Raw genomic sequence first — 6000 nt, forward strand, 5'->3', positions numbered from 1 at the left:
TAAATCTAGAAATTCTTCCACAACTTTACCATTTGGATCTGTACTTCTACTTCCCCATAAAGTCTCCACTCCATATAACTCTACTTCCTGAACCTCCAATATTGCTTAGTATTTCATTACTTAACTTTTTACACGGATTATAAAAGTTAATTACTCTTATTTTCTGTTCCCCAATCCACACCTCTACCACTATTGCTTCATGATCAGAATTCATTTCCACTTTCCTGAAACCTAATCCTAATTTTATAAAAGTAATTACCCCTCCACCATTTCCAGTTATCCTATCGCTATGAATAGCTGTATAACCCTGAAATAAAAAAACTCAACTTCCCAGCAGCTCTTACTATGAATCTTATCTTTTCAGATCTACTGTCTGTTTTCGTGGAACAGTTAATCACTTCTGCTAAGAAAAGAATAAAGGACATTTTGTCAACTAGCATTGTGTTGTCATTAATTCTACACTGATTATCACGCAAATTAGGTGTTGTTTTCTCAGAATCCATTTGTTGTCTCTGCTGCTCATCTCTTCGTACACTTTTAATTGCATCAGCATATGTCAAGTTCTTTGATATTTTCACATTTTGAACTTTTTCTGCCTCTTTCCTGGCCTTGCAACCACCATACAATTACAACATTTTGGATTTACTCACTGATCTATAATAGAGAACTGGATAGTTTATGACGTCATAGAAGTGAAGCCACTGCGCCGCCATATTGCTATTCCCTAGTACTCGCAAACATTCTATTGAATGAATAGGAAAGTATACGATTTTAATGAGAAAACATCACCTAACAAGTCAGCGTTTTCATATCTGACGTCTCACTGTACATTCTCACAACGCAAATGTCCTACACATGTAAACGTTCATTTGCTTAATGTCCGGAATTCACTCTGCTTATTAAAAAGTTATGTTCATATACATTACAGGTGCAAACATCAGATGAACATGATAAACATCGGACGATCACCATATTTACAAATGACAAAATACTCATTCTAAAATCTGAATAAACATTTATGCTTTGTATACATGTAATTTGCCTTGTACAGTTTATCACTCTTTATGCTGTTTTGTTATAGTGTTTTTATTTGTACAGGCTAAATGCATGTTTCAACAATTATTTTGTTGACATCACTTTAAAGCAGGTAATGATTTAAACGTTTCTTAATTCAGCCTACAATATTCATGTTGAGATAAATGTTAATAATAAACGTTAATAATACAAACATGTCAAATATAACATTCTGAATATAGACATATCAAATGATTTAAATAAAATAATAAAAGATAAAATGAAAATGAAACTAAAACCGTCAGCACATGGCGGTATTTTATCACTGAATCATTCATTCAGAAATGAAGCAAGCAACTCTCTTTGCAAATGTGTAATTGAATCAATGACTGGTTTAAAAACGCACGTTCATTTATAAACGGAACACAGCTGTGTTTGAATAGAGATGCTGACTTTGTTTCACACTGTTTTCATTGAAATTGGGTAAAACCAGGTAGAGTTATAGTCAGATAATGTAAGGCACTTAATATATGCTTAATAGATGCTGACTAATTACGTATTGTACGGATTTAAATACATAGAGCTTTCCAAGATTTGAATTTCATTACAGCATAGGGCAATATAGTAAGATGCTTGTGTATTGTTTATTGTCTATTCAAATCAATTTCAGATACACGTTCATGTTTAATATGTCCTGCATAATTCCTTACATAAAGAAATATATTTTGTGTTGGATCAGTTAACTGTGTTGTTAAGTGCGCAGCTGACACACCCACCTGAACGATTTCAAAACATTGCTTATCCTGCCCGAAAAGATGATAAACATCGCAAATAACATTTTAAGTAAAAATATATTTACATACACATATTATAAAAACTAGTCCTGTGTTATTGATACACTTAAAATCGGGTGATTTCAGGTCAGCGGTTTGGCTGGGAGTCAATGGTGCTCTCTGCCGGTAGGGAATAGTAAGATGGCGGATCGAACACTTCCGGTGGCTTCACTGCCTAACGGCAGATTAGAACACAATGAGCGATCCAGTCATTACATATAGATCAGTGGATTTACTCCATTTCCACATGTTCACCTCCGCATCTAGCACAGAGTTGTTTACCTTTACAAACCGCAGCTACACGTCCAAATCTCTGGCATTTATTACATCTTATAGGGGGAGGAATGTACGGGTGGACTACATAACTAACAAATCCTAGATACACTCTGTTAGGGAGTTTTTCCTGTTCAAATTACATCATCACTGAAAGGCTGTCAATTTTCTCTTTGTTTCTACAACATTTAATCTCTTAACATCTGATACTGCTGCCCCAGACAAATTTCTCTTCAAATCCTCATCTGTATCTCCTGTAATAACTCCTCTCACCCACTTCTGTTCTTTCATTATTGTACATGCTACTTTTTTGCCCATCAAAGATTTCAAACCAGCCACTCTTTTTTGCTGTTTAGAGTCTATACAGAAAATCAGTTGTCATCTCTTTTTCATCTTGTACTGCCTTAGCGCTTTCTATTTTACCTACTGATTCCTTCAGTGCTTTTGTAACCTTGATTGGGTTAAGAGTATTCATTGATTCATTCAAGAATCTCATCATCACCTTAAACTCAATCTTTCTGTCTTTTATTTGTTGTTGATTTTCACTATCCGATTCAGATGTTCGGCTTCCATTTTTCTTCCTTTTCCTATTTACCACTGTTGTCCAGTTATTAGTTCTACCTCCTTCAAAACTCCCACCAAAAGACCCTTCTTCCAATCTGAATCGCTACCGGAAGCAGCGTCATTGCCTTCCATCTCTGCCTCAGTTACACCCCAGTGTTGCCAACCACCCCCTGTTTTTTTTTTACTGCGACTGGCATCAACGTAATAGGTGAATTACTGCCACCTTCTGCTCCGGAGTGTGAAACAGCCTTTAGTCTATTCATCAGTTCTGTTTCCCCAATACAATCTAAGAAAGCTCTCACTTGACCATTTTATTAAAGCCTTAATATGTAATTCCTGAACTCTGCTTTTCCTCATTCTTTCATCTTCTTACCAGTTTGTATTTAGCACATTCACCAATTAGGACTGCATGATCCAGTGTCAAAACAGATTAAAACCCTGGTGAAAAAACAGCATATGCTGGTAGGTGTGTTTTGATGCTGGTTTAAGCTGGTCCTTTGCTGTTTCATGCTGGTCCTTAGCTGGTCATGTTGCTGGTCAAGGACCAACATAAACCAGCATCAAAACATACCTACCAGCTTATGCTGTTTTTTCACCAGGGAATAGTTTATGTTTCTGTATTGACTGCAAGGCCAGGAGTATCACTAGTGCATCATTTCCCAATTGATTTGATATTCACTCAAATGATTTTCTGGTCTTAAACTAAAAAAGCAGCCACAGTTGTCTGATGCTCCGAATCATCTGAACTGTCTGTAAATATGTGTGCATTCTGGGCTCTAACATAGACTGTAAATTCTGATGACAAGCCTACTAGCTAATTCTCTGTCTGACAACCAACAAATGCAGGTCTACTTGAGGTGTTATGTATGCACTGCCATTATATGAGCATGTGTGGGACATTTTATTAAAAATCTGTTTTGTGGTCTGAAAAATTAGAACAACACTGTGGAGAGTAAATGATGACATAATTTTCATTATTGGGTTAACTCCCATTAGGCAGCTAATAAATAACTACTAGTAGTTAATGGAATAGATAATACACTGTAAAAAATGAAAATGAGTTTTAGTCGGGTGGACAAGTGAAATCATGTCCTGTCAACCTGCAGTGCCTCACTACACAATAGGATGAGTTGGAACAACTTCAACTTAAAGAGGAATTGAAAACTTTAAACAACATGTTCATAGAACAACAAAACATAGGTTCTATCAACTTTCTGTGTAATGCGCATGTGCCAGAAACTCTACGTCATGATTACGTACCGTTTTAACGCAGTTGAGAGAGATGCGCTATCCGCCATTTTCTGCACTAAAAGTTGCTGATCATACAAGAAAAGACGAAGGAGCCTGCATTTGAACAAAAACAGATGGACTTTATGGACTGCATATAATTAATTGAGTAAGTATACCTTGATTTGTGCTTTCTTTAATGTTAATTTAGGCTTGTTTCGCTCACCGGCCCTGTTTTGATTTCAGGCAATCACATTTTGCGAACTTGTAACGGTGGCTAATCCAAAGTTCAATTTTAGGGCAATTAAATAGTTAAATTCTTAATCATTGGGCGCCAGACAAGGCAAAAAATTAAATCACCAAGTCAAAAAGTGTCATTACTATTATTATATATTTTTTTCAATTCCTGGAACCACTCAAAATTAAGCCACTGATACACAAATCTGCATATGCACATTAACACACACAGAAAACACAAAATAAAATAAAATAAAAAAAATTCACAACAATTTTCCGTTTTAAGGTGCAAACTGCTGTTATAAAGTTTACTTTTTTCCTTCACAGCATTTACATAACCACATATGAGAACATAAACGTTAATTAAATGTCCACGTGGTTTCCCTTGTTCAATTCAACCTGAAACACCATCAAGAGTCCAAAAGAGAAGAGAGAGAAAAACGAAACAACAAAAAAAGTCCTTGTTGTCACAGAAACGAACAACAGCAAAAAAACAAAAAACAAATCAATGTCCCTTTAAATTCATCTCGTCTTCAGTCAACGTTCAAACTTTTCATACATAAAAAACAAAACAAAAAAAAAACACACAAAGTATTTTCACCAGAAACAAACAAAGAAAGAGTGTGTGCGTTACGTGAGTGAGTGCGTGTGAGTTTTTCGTGCAATGTGTATGTGTGGGGTTCGGCTGCGTGGGGCAGGCAGCGTCTGGCCAGCCAACCAACAACCAGGCTGGGAAAGGAATATTCGGAGTTTCGGCGGCGATTAAAAAAGGAACGGCAGTACCTGCGGTAGGCGAACCAGACTGGATTTTACCGTGCAACCGGCAAACATGCGTCACCCATTCTTCCGAGTTTTTCGGCGTCGTACACACCCGGTCTGTGCAACAGAGATCCACACACCTGGTTCCACTTGCTTTCAGGTATCGTTCACGTACTTCCTTCTGCTCACCTCGACTTTCGTTTTTTCCTACTCACACACCCGCCGTTTTCCTTGCTTCTCTCACACACCTACACTTCCGTTTGTCCTTCTTTCTCTCACACCTCACACTTCCGTTTCTTCCTTGCTTCTTATACAATTTCCGCCATTTTATTTCCGCCTAATTTGTCGGCCAAGTGGAAAAGCTGGCATGGATTTCATCCATATCGCCACAAACTAGTACAACTTCATTACTGATTACTTTACTGCCATTAACTTCGAAAGTTCACTGACATGCTGTGCTGAGAACTGATGAACACGAACAGCTGATACTGAGCATGCGTTACAGATTTTGGCAAAATGTAAGTTAATAAATAAAACGTATGCCTACTGGAAAATGCAAATGCTATTAGTTATATCAAACAGCACTTTTAACACGAAGAACATGCAACAACTTTTCAGTGAAAACGTAAGTGGAATTTGCTATTTACTTTTGTATGCCTCCAGGGCGGATCAGGAAGCTCAGGAGGCCACAGCCGAGCACAGAGTCCATAAGGCCATGGCTGATCAGGAAGTTCGGGAAGCCATGGCCGACTACACAGTCCAGCCGGCCATGGCTGATCAGGCCGGCCAAAATTTTCTTGGGGGAACTTAGGGCATAGTCAGCCCAGGAGAGCACAGGATGGCCGAGCTTAGTAGGCATTGGCACAGGAGGGCGCTTAGGAGGCGCCGGCTCTGGTGGGCACTCTGGTGAAAACTCAGGCTCTGGAGGGCACGCTGGAAGCAGCTCGGGCTCTGGAGGGCGCTCTGGAGGATTGGATGGGATTAGTGGAGGCTTGGGAAAGCTGGATGGGACCAGCGGAGACATAAGAGACAACAATTAATTTAAATCCACATAATCCTTAATATAAGTAGAGCTTGCCATACTGCCAGTAGC

The sequence above is a fragment of the Labeo rohita genome, unplaced genomic scaffold (assembly GCF_022985175.1).
Source record: "Labeo rohita strain BAU-BD-2019 unplaced genomic scaffold, IGBB_LRoh.1.0 scaffold_69, whole genome shotgun sequence".
Lineage (NCBI taxonomy): Eukaryota > Metazoa > Chordata > Actinopteri > Cypriniformes > Cyprinidae > Labeo > Labeo rohita.